The sequence below is a fragment of the Hyperolius riggenbachi genome, chromosome 3 (genome assembly GCF_040937935.1).
Source record: "Hyperolius riggenbachi isolate aHypRig1 chromosome 3, aHypRig1.pri, whole genome shotgun sequence".
In the NCBI taxonomy this organism is placed as follows: Eukaryota; Metazoa; Chordata; class Amphibia; order Anura; family Hyperoliidae; genus Hyperolius; species Hyperolius riggenbachi.
Window position 1 is genome coordinate 230,030,340 of NC_090648.1, and position 13,455 is coordinate 230,043,794.

Below are 13,455 nucleotides of genomic sequence, written 5' to 3' on the forward strand. Positions count from 1 at the left end.
ATCACATACTAAAAAAGTACTTAAAGTGTGCCATTTAAAAGTCCCATTGCTGCAGAGTTGCCCTTTGTCGGCTCTTTTATAGCATATGTCATTTTGAACTGAATCTGAATTACAATAAATCTTCAAAATTCAGTTTTCAGCATACTTTTTTTTTCTACTATACTGAAATGTGATTTCGAGAAAGTATTGTATCATGTAAATGATAGAATATGCTGAACTTAATGGTACTACAGTAAATTTAACTCCAAATAGTGTAGCTATGGTGATGGCTTTCTTGACCGTTTATTGAAAACCTCCATTAATCATCATATGTGTATTTTAAAATAGTCAATTTCACAATTATACAGCCATTTTTGCTATAAGGTTTATTTATAAAATGGTACATTTTATATTTATAATGCCTTCATCATCCACTCTTTTTCCATTTTATTAATCATTTTTGCTATTGTTATTAATACATTTATCTTATCCCCAAAATCTCCTCAACCTATTTATTTGTTGTTGAAATATTACTTTATAGCTTTACAAGATTTATTTTACTTAGTATGTAGATAATGCCTTAATCTGTTTTAAGAGTTAAGATTGAAATAATATTATTTAACCATGCAGATTTTGTTTAACTCCAATGAATCCCTTTCAAGAAAATTAGATACTTAGATATTATACGATCTAGCACATTTGGGAGCCTCCTGTTAAAAATGTATTTACTTATCTTGCAAGATTGATTCATCTACATTCCACAGTTTCTGAGTTGGTGCTGCCGAGGTAACTGTGATTCGTTTCTGCAGGCAAGAAGGGGCCAGCCTCCAGCCGCCCAATATAGAGTTTGAAGGCTTCTAATAGCAACAGCAACAGCCAAGTGTAGGGGGCACCCCTCTTCAGCACCCACTTATTCAGAAACCGTGTGTCATACTGACTTGGGACCAGGTACAAATGAAAGCCAATACATTCAGCTTTCTAAAGATGGTTCAACCTTGCAAGAAAAATATATATATTTTTAACAGGAGTTTCCCAAATGTGCTGGATGGTATAACACATAAGTACCAATAACTATAACGAGTCTGTTTGTAAAGCATTGACTGCTTTTATGTTCGCTGACATTTACGCCATGCAACCAGGCCTGGTGCCATTATGAATACAGATTAATATTGCTGGCAAATGTGGGCAAATAGAAGTGAATCCAGGCCATGGATTTGCTTGGATTCACCAGATTTTTTGTATGTATGTGTGTGTGTGTGTGTGCGTGTGTGTGCGTGTGTGTGTGTATGTGGGGGGGGGGAGGAGTATCTTAACTATCATCTGTATGCATCACCAGTAACTACTCAAGTCATCCGCAGCACCTGATTTCGTGTTGGTGCAGTGTTGCCCGTAATGTGTTTTTCAGAGGCAGTTTAACTTTTCTCCATCAGTTGTTTGACGAACTTCCTTCCTGATAACATATTTATTTCTGATGTGTGGAGTAAACAGAGGCGCCAAAAGGATAAAAAACACTAAAAATCTTAAAATTGCTACGGAGGCAGTGGTGGACTTACCTCCCAGAAGCAGACACAAGAATTTTCAATTTCAAAACAGTCGTAGATGTATTGGCATACTCCAAAACAGTTGTAACACATTTTGCAGGTCTAACCCAGTTTCATCAGGCAATAAAACGAGTATATGGCAGTATCAGGTCAGAATTTCGCCAAACGACTCAGAGGCGCTTAGTGAAATTCTGATCTGGTACTGCCATTTACTCCTGGTTTATTGCCGGATGAAGTGGGGTTAGAACTGCAAATCGCGTAGCAACTTTGTTTTGGAGTATGCCAATAAATGTACTACTGTTTTAAAATTGACAGTTCTTGTGTCTGCTTCTGGGAGGTAAGTCCACCACTGCCTCCGTAGCAATTTTAAGATTTTTATTGTTTTTTTTAATCCTTTTGGCGCCTCTGTTTACTCTATACCTCAATTGAGTCCACCCCTGGTGCAGGGGTGATGTACCCCCTTCTTTCTTCAATCTACAGAGAGCGACTTCTTAATCCTAAGTGGGGACAGGTCTAATCCTCCCCACCTGCATTTACAGTGGTTACCTTAGAGGTAACCTGGATTTGTGAGTATATTTCTACTTACTTTCATATTTCCCTTTACCAGTACATATTACACTATATTTGGCTTTCGTTGTCCCTTTCTGTATTTCTGATGTGTGGTGCAGTTGGTGTAGGAAGATGGTGATTGTCAAGGATTAACTGCAGATAATGATGCTGCAATATTTTGCCTACATTATATTTTTGTTGCTTTTCCTTCATCAGTTGTGTAATCCTAATTGATCCCCTTGTTAATAACCAGCTTAGCGGTATGGACGAGCTCAGCTCATCCATGACCGTGACGCTGGATTGCTCTGGCCCTGGTTTTTCATAATTTTTTTTAAAAAAATATGCAGCTAGCACTTTGCTAGCTGCGTGTTTATACCAATCACTGCCGATGCGCCACTACCCGCCACGTAACAGGGCCCCCCCCAGGCCTCGTGCGCAGCCTGGCCTATCAGCGCCAGGCAGTGCTAAGAGGTGGATCGGGACTCACTCCCATGCCATGACGTGGATGACGTCATCCTGGTCGTCGCCATGGCGACGTGGTAAGCCAAACAGGAAATCCCGTTCTGAACGGGATTTCTTGTTTGCTCTGATCGCCAGAGGCGATCGGAAGGGGTGGGGGGATGCCGCTGCACAGTGGCTATCATGTAGCTAGCGCTAGGCTAGTTACATGATTTAAAAAATAAAAAAAAAATGTGCTGCGCCGCTGCCCTAGCCGTTCTTATAGAACACCAGGGTGGTTAAATCTATTTTCTAACCCCCCTTCCTGGTGCCTCACCCTAACCACACATCTTCAGGTTAACCCCTTACTTATGGCTTACCCTTATCTCCCCCAATGATGTTAATATTTTCCTGATCCCAAAGCATATCCTTCCAACCCTAAAAACTAAACAAAAACAGACTTGCCCTACCCTCTGATCCCAACCCTTCTTTAAAAAAAAAAGTTTTATTTTATTTTCCAAAATATTATGTGCAATAAGACATTAATCTCAAAGCGCTGCATTGTATCTTATACAGCAACAAGAAACATTCACAAAAGATGGCAGTGTATGCAAAATACATGCAGAGTTATAGGAAAAAAAAAAACCACAACAACAAACTCTCATAAATGAAAAACCCAGCACCCACCCTTATCCTACCAACATTAGTTTCTCTCTATGCTATGCATCAGAATCGTAGCTATAAATTACTTTTCCTGTGAAGAAGCAGAAAGTTCAAGTCTACTCACATGGTTCAAGTCTCCTGCACACTTTTACAACCTAATAGAAGATCATTTTAATAAATCTGTATTTCAAGTTTGCTACATTATTGGAAAAGCTTAGTCCGTCAGGCACAAGGACACTTATTCAATTCACTTTTTCTCTTAAGTTTTCTCTGAGGTGATATTTTCACATTTTATAAATACAATGGGCCATATGCAATTCACTTTTTTACCTGAGTTATTTCCTAGGTGATAATTTTCCTCTTCTCTTTAAAGAGAACCCGAGGTGTGTTTAAAGAAGGTTATCTGCATACAGAGGCTGGATCTGCCTATACAGCCCAGCCTCTGTTGCTATCCCAAACCCCACTAAGGTCCCCCTGCACTCTGCAATCCCTTATAAATCACAGCCATGCTGTGAGGCTGTGTTTACATCTGTAGTGTCAGTCTCAGCTGCTCCCCGCCTCCTGCATAGCTCCAGTCCCTGCCCCCGTCCCTTCCCTCCAATCAGCAGGGAGGGAAGGGATGCAGGCGGGGACTAGAGTTCTGCAGGAGGCGGGGAGAGCAGCAGACTGACACTATAGAGATAAACACAGCCAGCTCTGACAAGCTGTTTGTCAGCAGCGTGGCTGTGATTTATGAGGGATTGCAGAGTGCAGGGGGACCTTAGTGGGGTTTGGGATAGCAACAGAGGCTGGGCTGTATAGGCAGATCCAGCCTCTGTATGCAGATAATATTCTTCAAACCCACCTCGGGTTCTCTTTAAACTAGCTGTTCAGCATTTTACAATTAAAACAGTACTCACAAGTTGGAGAAAATGTACTAGCAAATTTATTTTGATTATTATCTTGCTTGCTGGCTGGTGGCTTAAAATGTATTTTATGACAAGTTGTGAAAGTATCACCTAGGAGAAAACTCAGGTGAAAAAGTGAATCGCATATGGTCCCATGCCTTTTAAAATGCCAGCAAGCATGAAAATAGTATACCTTAGCTATTTAACTAAAAGGCTTCATTCAGAGGTAGAGTACTTGCAACATTATTCTTATTTATGCAGTTCCACAATTTTTGTCTGTTTTTTTTTCCCAGGATCCCATCACAAGATGGCATCAAAGTATATACAGACGTGTTTGAAAGCTTGTGAGGCCTTTATAATGTTGAACATTTTTATATAAATGTGACTGATTTGTGAATGATCTGATTTTCAAAGTAATAAAAATAGAGAAAGATAGAAAATGAATTATATCTTATGAAATATTTATAAAAGAAAAACATTAAATTCTGTATTTGGTCAGTGGCCTATCCACAGACTGTATACTGTATGGGGATGTCCTATACTCATATTACATAAATACTGAGTACTCAATGATATGCCATTTACTTTCATTTCACTATTCAGTTATCACTAACATATAGAGAAGAATGCATGGCTAAGCGGCGAAACCAGTAGTGAAGTCAGACAGCAACCATGCACCGCTCCCCGCCAGCAGAAGCTCCCTTCACCGTTCCATCATACTGTCAGCCCTGGCCAGGCTGTAACAGGGAGAGGAGACCCGCAGGTGGCGGCTTGGATGCACTTCCATTTACTACTAAAATAGTAAGTGTAACACATAGCGTGTTTTCATTTAACTCCAGGTAACGCAATATTGGAGCGCTCTCTCCCCCCCCCCTCTTTCTTGTCATCAACATATAGGCAGTCCTATTAGTATTGTAGGCACCCTCCTGCCCATTGTTTTACCCACATATTCAAAGAAACTCTTTAAGGGTTATTATAGATTTATATAGTGCTTTCACCTTTTTTGGAGCTGTACAATACAAGTTATACAAGCAGTGAGTAACACAGATAACAGTGCAAATAATAGCGGCATTTTCGATGACTATTAAATACTTTTGTACAGCAAAATGTGTACAGCAATAAAGAATTACAGTAAGTGAGAAACCCTTTCCTGTACAAGCTTACAGTATAGAAGACGGCTATAAAATATTCAAGACAGCACACATCAAAGTAATAACTACTGCTAGAGTAAAAACGCACAATATGCAGTTCTGCATGCAAAAAAAAAGAACAACTGAAATGATAAAATCTTTTGTGAACTGTGCAGGCACGACTAGACACAATGCGTCAATTAAATCATGTGTGAAGTCTCAGAATGCACCCGTTCTTAGCTAACGTGAACTTTTAGCCTAATCTACATATTAATTAGATGGGCTGTGTCAATGAAACTGTGATTAAATGATCAACCATGTAGAAAGGTTTTATTGCCACTACAGAAAACAAGAAAATTATAAATGCAGCTTCATTCACAAGTAGCAGGTCTATTATTTTTGTTTGCAAAACTTTTTGTTGAGAGATCTTGCTTTAGACTAGAATAGCCAAATCAAGGGAATATGAATTCTGAATGATTATAGTTTTCTCCTGCAGTACGTCAGTGTTTCATTGTCCTGTTGAGGCAGAATTACAGTCTCATGTAGCATACAACAACTAACAATAATAACTACTTATTGCCCAGTCTATGTTGCAGTTCACATACATTTTAATGTGTGCATTATGCAACGCACCACTGTGAAACCAGACTTATTCTTGAACAAAAAAATCAACATTGAAATATAGTCATGTCATCACATTTGTAATTATCATCATAACTCTTCAACCCCTGAATTCCAACCTGAATTTCTTGTGACCATTTTCTTTTTACCATGTACACCAATCTACATTTGCCGGGAGCCTGGCACTTGCCAACCCATGTTGCGGATTGTTTGTGTACGATTCTTTTGGTGGGCCCATTTTCCTGGGTGACGGGTTTATCTGTTCTGTCGCTTTTTGTTGCCAACGGCATTTATTTTTTTACATGTACAGTATACAGTAGTTGCCCGAACACTATTTACATTTTCTTTTTTTATGAACTAAGACTTATTTTTGGAGTAAGGCTTATATTTGGAACATACTCAAAAATCCAGAAAAATCTTCAGGTCAGGTCTTATCTTCAGGGCAGGTCTTATTTTCAGGGAAACAGGTTAATATTGTTTCTTATTAACACAATAAAACCTTCCGGCAACTAAAAATATTAGAGGTAGAGTATCAGCAGGATAGCCAGGCAATCTGCATTGTTTAAAAGGAAACAATTATGGCTGCCTTCATATCCTTCTCAGGTCAGTTATCATTTAAGCATAGAACAAACTGATAACATGAATGCCACTAGCAGCACTTTTCTAACCCTTTTGTAAGCACTTGAGATTGAAAAGCTCTTGCTAATGTAATGCTATGTGTGTGATCTCACTAGAGGGATGTGATTTTTTTTTTACTTTACCCCATTATTCACTAACAGTTAACAGCCATGAGAAATGATTTGCACTACTTTGACACCTAGTTATGCACAAAAATAACACATATGCATAAATCATGCACAGATCATCTCATTTGGAATAAGTAAATGAGTCGGCTGTTTCACATACCTGGCCTAAAGTCAGCCTGCTATTGCTGAGAAAAAGTCATTCATTTCAGTTCAGCTCTGCACACTGCAGAGTTAATGGCAAACTGTATTTAAGTTTGCTTAAGGTATCCGTACATGCATTGGTGAAGCAATTTGGGATGCAGAGGTTTCGACTGCTCCAGGGCCGCTGGTACAGAGGCGCCCACTAGGGGCCCTTCATCATCCATCTTATTAGCTTTTCATTGGTGCTATGCTGGTAATGAACACCTCTATATGTGCATCTCATAGTGGTAATCCTTAACAAACTGTTTCCTTACTCTCATTACACCTCTCTGGCACTGCGGCTGCCCTTGGTACGTTTTGGGGTGCCATATCAATACAGTGCTTGGGGCCCCATGTAAAGCTCAAACTAGGGCCCCAAGCTTCTTTGTTATGCCACTGCATACATGATACAACCAAATCACTTGCTGTTTAGGTTTATTCAGTAAATCATCAAAATCCAAATGAAACATTTCTTTTGATTGAGAAATCTTGAATTTGTAGAAAAATGGATAAATGGCTGATCAAAACAAAAAACATTTATATCTCACTTCTCTCCTGGCAGACTCAAAGCACCTGAGCTGCAGCCACTAGGGCACGCTTTATAGGCAGCAGCAGTGTTAGGGAGTCTTGCCCAAGGTCTCCTACTGAATAGGTGTTGAGTTACTGAACAGGAAGAACGCTGAGATTTAAACCCTGGTCTCCTGTGCAGTGACGTTCCTATTGTAGAGCGCAGGGGGCATGGCGCACCGGGTGACAGACACCCAGGGGGGTGTCGCCACGACCCCCCACAGCAGCAGAGCAGGAGGGGGAAGCAGCGCTAGAAGGAGGGGCAGTGGGGGCAGCGGTGGGAAGGGGGGAAATATCCCCCCCTCCCTTACCTGGGACCCCTCCTTCTGCCTCTCTCCCCCTCCATTCAGCGGTGGCAAGTGCGGGCTCGGCAGCGGGGGCGGGGAGACATGCGGAGAATTACTCACCACTTCCGCGTTCCAAGCGCCGGCAGCGTCATGTCGTCACAGATCTCCGCCTTCATTGGCACTCCCAGGGGGGTCTTTGGGTTAGGCATCGCAAGGGGGTGGGGGGTCTTAGGGATAAGCATCAGTAAAGGGAGGGTTCTGTGTGAGAGTCGGGTTAGGTTTAGTAGTTGTAAAATATTGATAATATTTCTTAATGTTTTACTATGCTTATTACGACTGTACATATGTTTTAGTTTTCATTGTTATAGATGATTTGCAATTTTCTTACCATTATTTTAACATATTTATTTTTCTATCTCAGATAAAGACGAAGAAACCATAAAAATAGTATAATTGACAATATTTTAAAATTTCGTCCATGCCTGGCGCCCTTATTTGATGTATGCGGGGGAGGGGTTTTTTTCAGAACGATTTCACACTCAATTTCGCACACGATTCTCTTATCGTCATTCGTTTTTCTTACCTTTTTCCATTCACTTCTATGAGAAATCGAGCGCAGAAACGATCGGGAGCAATATCGGACATGACGGATTTTATCTATCTGATCCATCTATCGCACGAAAAAACGTAACGTGTGTACCCAACATAACTTGCTGAAGTATTTAGTGTTTAAGTTTCCTGCTGTGAATGATGTAACCTATCCTATCACCCCCCCCCCCTGCATTACCCAACCCTATATATTAATATACTGGTGCTGACTCGCACCGCACTGGTTCACATGTGAGCTAAACTACATGTACTGTTTATTATGAATCCTGCATGCAGTAAGCACCAGTACTTTGGGTTAATGACAGCTCACTGCTAACTTTGTGAATCAACCTCATCATGTTTGCTAGACCACTTTTTCCTTGTACTAATTGTTCAGCAGGAATAAACAGAACCGTCTGTATAGAGAAGTATACACTTTGCTTGATTATTGGTGACATCTAGAAACTCTTTTGAGGTGCTAAGTCTATATAAATATTTTCTATGCTTTTAACCATCATTTCGGGATAAAAACACTGCCAGTCACACTAATTTTGGATTCAAATTACCATCATAGAGCAGTTCTACTAACAAGCCCAGGACACAGACACAGGGCTTTTCCTGTGTGCCAGTAATTCTGCCATATAGCCATTGAAACAAAACAGATACTAAAATTAATTTTCCATTTATTAAAATGACTGTAACAGCTTAATTCCAATATTACTGTGCACAAAATTAATTTAAGTTTTAGTGTATTTATTCTTAAAGTGGTTCTAAATTGAGAACTTCCTCTCTACTCTAATAGCTTAGTCAAATTATAATAACCTTCATGGGGAAAAAAAAATCTCCATTTTAATTTATGGAAATCCTAAAAACCCCTAAAGTTTTAACCTGGATTAATTTTCCAGGGAGAACAGAGAGTGTTAAGCCTCAGTGTTTACTTAAAGTGTACCTGAGGCCATGTGGCAGGGGGGGGGGGGGGCAGATGGGATACAGAGGGAGGTTCCCTGCTTCAGGACTTGCCTCTGAGTCCCTCCTGCGCTGCTATCTGCCCCCCACTGCCATGCTATCACCCCCCATAATTAGCAACAATTATTGTCGCTATTCCAGAGGGCAATGGGAGGAGAGGGATTCCCTGTTCGAAACTCCTACTAGGGGCATTCTGCAGGCTCTCCAAAGCTGCCATTGGGCAACTATCTCTCCCCCTGGCCGCACCCCTGTTGCTCCCCCGCCTCCATGCATGCAGCTCTGTGAGAGCAGCCCTTCCAGTGTCGTGATCCTGGAGGTCACGAAACTTAAACTGGAATACTGCAGGGCACAGGAGCAGCGGTTGGCAGCGGGGATTGAGGCTACCTGATCTGCACAGCCCCCCAGGTAGTATAGTTTTTTTTAATTTAATGTCCCCACCTAGGGTTTGCTTTAATAACAGAGCCGTGGCTGTCCAGGTAGAGCTTCTCTGCCCTCTCTTCCGACTACTGATAAGATAATTGATCTGGCTTTACAAACGAAGAAACATACAGCAGTGGATTTTTTTTCAGCAACTCTGTGGATTGAGACACTTCATTGTGTACTGTGCAAGAGCTCAGATCCACTTTGCATGTGATCTAAAGAGACAACATAAAGAGATATAGTAGAATGTAGTTAATTATTGAGGATACCCACTTTTACATTTATTATCCTAGTATTAGCATCATAAACACTTCCTACATCTATATATTGCTGTTTTTTGGTATTTAACCCCGTACTCACAGTAAAGTTTGCCACTGGCTCTGATTCCCCAAAGCATTCTCCTCCCAGTGCATTCTCATAGACCAGGTGTTGTTTCTGCTCTCTTCTGAACACACAACAAGATTCTGCAGTGATGCACCTTGCCAGCAGTAAAGATATCACTCACCATCTGTGATACATTTAGGAATGTAATCGGGGTGAGGAAAGATTTTACGATTGGCAAACACTGACTAAATAATTTATAAAGTAATACTGTAAAACATTGTGAATTATATTTATTAAGTTGGCTTATTCAGTAAAGTTCCTCTTAGGGTCGCATTCACAGTGCGTCTTATAACTCAGCTTACCGCACTGCAATGATAATCCTATGGGCCGTTCACAGTGCGACGTTATCGTCCCATTGAAAATGTTGCATTGTGGTAACTCACTGTTTGCAGTGCGCTACCTCTAAACACAGGCCACACTTTGCGTGAGAGGGAAATGGAGGCTGCCATATTTATTACGTATTAAACAATACCACAGGTGCCTCTCTTTGCGCTCTGGTGTTCTTCAGCTATGCACTAGCAGAGAATGGGGAAAAGAGCGCTCCAGTTGTGCATTAACCTTTTCATATAAATAAACACATTACATTTGCACTTATAATGCAGTAGTGAAGTCTGCACATGCCGTGGCTTCCTTTGGACCTTCAACCTAATGTGTTTATTTCTAATAAATGGTTAGTGCACAATTGGAGAACTCTTTTACCTATTCTATGCAGCGAATCCAGTTAGACTTTAGTCAGAAGTTCAGAACCATCTGATCTGCATGCTTGTTTCAGGTCTATGGTTAAACGCATAGAGGCAGAGGATCAGCAGAGCAGCCAGGCAATCTGTATTCTTTAAAGTGAATCTGAAGCAAAATAAAAAAAAAAAAAAAACCAGAACTTAGGGGAGGCTCTGAGTCCTATAGAGCCTTCCTGTACCTCTCCTCATCCTCTCGTTCCCCCACAGACTCATCTGTTCAAATCTGCCGCTGTGGGAGGTTTTGGAATTCTTCAGGAGCCCAAGTGCTCCAGAAGACTTCTGAGGCCCACCCGCAGTGGAAGCAAGCAGTCTCTGACCCATGGGTCAGAGACTGCTAACGGAGGATCCAGTGCAGGAACGACTGGACGAGGAGAGGAGTTGAAAGGCTTTATAGGACCCAGAGCCTACTCTCTCCATAGGTAAGTATCTGTTTGTTTTTGTTTGGTTTGGGCTTCAGACTCCCTTTAAAAGGCAGTAAATATGTCAGCCTCCATATCCCTCTCACTTTAGGTGTCCTTAATTCGCAGCAACCACCAAGCGCATTGTTCTCCTCCTTACTATTCCTACCGGAAGCTACTCTATCGTGTACTGCGTCTCCACCCCACCATAGCAACAGTATTCCAAAATGACATACAGTATCTGTACAGAGCTTGTTTTCTGCAGCACCACACGCAGGACTGAGCTTGAATCAAACAAACAACACTAATGCTGGGTACTCATGATACGTTTTTTCTACTCAATCGTTTTTTACACTCAATTCTCTGCTCGATTCTCTTATCTTCGGTTTTCTTATCTTTTTTACATTTCCTTCTATGAGAAATCGAGCGGTAGTATGATCAAGAGTAATATCGGACATAACAGAATTTATCAATCGAATGCATCTACCGAGCGGAAAAACGTAACGTTTGTACCTAGCATAAAGGAGAATATTTATGACACTGCTGACAGGGGAGAGATGTTATCAACCTACTTTGAGTCATCATCAATGAGTCTCTAATGAAGTGGTAAAACATCTGCAAATACTGAACACAGGAGTTCAGGCTGGCGATGGCTTTTTTTTTATTGCATAATATTGTTGCTCAGTAATATATTTTAAGCTACTTTAAGCACAATTAAGTAAAAATATGCTAAAACTTGAACAACCTGTGAAATGTATCTTATTAGTGAGCTTGCACATCGCTACTCCGCTCTGCCATGTGTCAGTATTTCCCATCCACATGCTCCTTCTCCTTGAGATAATCTCCAGCACAGATCCATTTATAAGCTGCCTATAAAGAACTGAAGGCAGTTGCTTGATCCAGTAATTTTTGGATGAGTCAGAAGATAATCTCTTGTCTGTGGTTGCAGGGGATGGCTGCCAACAGATTGTTTTCAAAGGAAGGACCATAAGGTTTGAAAGCCTGTTCCAATCACCACTGCATCAAGCAGGAAAAGTTTGCAACCTTAAAAACAAAACCTCTTATCCACTTTTTTTTTTAAATGTAGAATAATTTAATTTAAGATGATAAAAAAATGGAAATAAAACGGAATTCTTGGAATTCTTGGATCAATATTCAATATTGTACCCTTTTTCTTTTTGGAGCTGCAGGTTGTATATATATATATATATATATATATATATATATATATATATATATATATATATATATATATATCTTTCATTTTGGCTTCTATGTACTGTCCAGGAAATGGACTGAATTCCACAAGCTGTTTCACAAGTTTATTTGCATTGATAACAGCTTAAGGGTTATTGTTTTTATTTTAACTCTTGCTGTACTGGAAAATAGAAAGGGACTTCAGACAATTTTTTAGTAGGGCTACATGTACCTATGTTTATCTCATCATGTCAAAAGCTACTTCAAGTGCACCACACTTCTGTCCAGATCATTCAGTATCTACATTAATGCAAGTCAGCTTGGAAAGCTAGTAAAGGTCTATACAGTGGTACTTTATTGTCACAGATCTGATACACTGGGCACGCTTACTTATCTCACAACATCATTATAATGCATTTCTGCACTGAGGTCCATGGTCTGGAAGTGCAGATCAATGTTTAATATCCTCTCCAATAAAAAAAAAATCAAATGTGGGTGATCAACATTTGAGGTTCAGACTTGTAGATACTTACTAAAATTCCAAGGACCTTAAAGGACCTCTATTGTACTACAATGGGATGCGAAAGTTTGGGCAACCTTGTTAATTGTCATGATTTTCCTGTATAAATCGTTGGTTGTTACGATAAAAAATGTTAATTAAATATATCGTATAGGACCTAGGTTCTCAACGTGTGGTGCGCGTATCCCAGGGGGTACTTCTGATGGTTCCAGGGGGTACTCAGGCTTGGTATACTTAACCAAGAATAACAAATTTAGCATTTTAGAAAATGATAAATCTTATTTAAACAGCACCAAATTTGTGTTTTAGCTAATTAAAAGCAAAAGTAAATGCTTGGAAATTGTTTAGAGACAATTATCATGTACTATGATTAAATTATATATTTGTCAAGGGCTACTTGTGATAATGTTTACTCTGCTAGGGGGTACTTGGCGAGTACAGGGTTTTAGAAGGGCTACATACCAATAAAACGTTGAGAAACACTGATATAGGAGACACATACAGTGATATTTGAGAAGTGAAAAGAAGTTTATTGGATTTACAGGAAGTGTGCAATAATTGTTTAAGGGCTCTTTCACACCAGAGCCCACTTCTGGCGTTTTAACGCAAAGTCTATTCTTTGCGTTAACCAAGGTAATAGGAAAGTCCATAGACTTT

General features: G+C 40.1%; 1 long non-coding RNA gene across 3 annotated transcripts in view; it reads left to right on the plus strand.

Moving 5' to 3' along the window:
• Positions 1–13,455, plus strand: part of LOC137561339 (uncharacterized) — a 184,004-nt gene that overhangs the window by 92,408 nt on the left and 78,141 nt on the right. For 2 of the 3 annotated variants that reach the window (XR_011029972.1, XR_011029970.1), the window contains exon 3: positions 4,661–4,858. The exons of the other annotated variant lie outside the window; for it this stretch is intronic. This is a non-coding gene — a long non-coding RNA (uncharacterized lncRNA). The remainder of the gene's footprint in view (positions 1–4,660; positions 4,859–13,455) is intronic. 3 annotated transcript variants of the gene reach the window in all.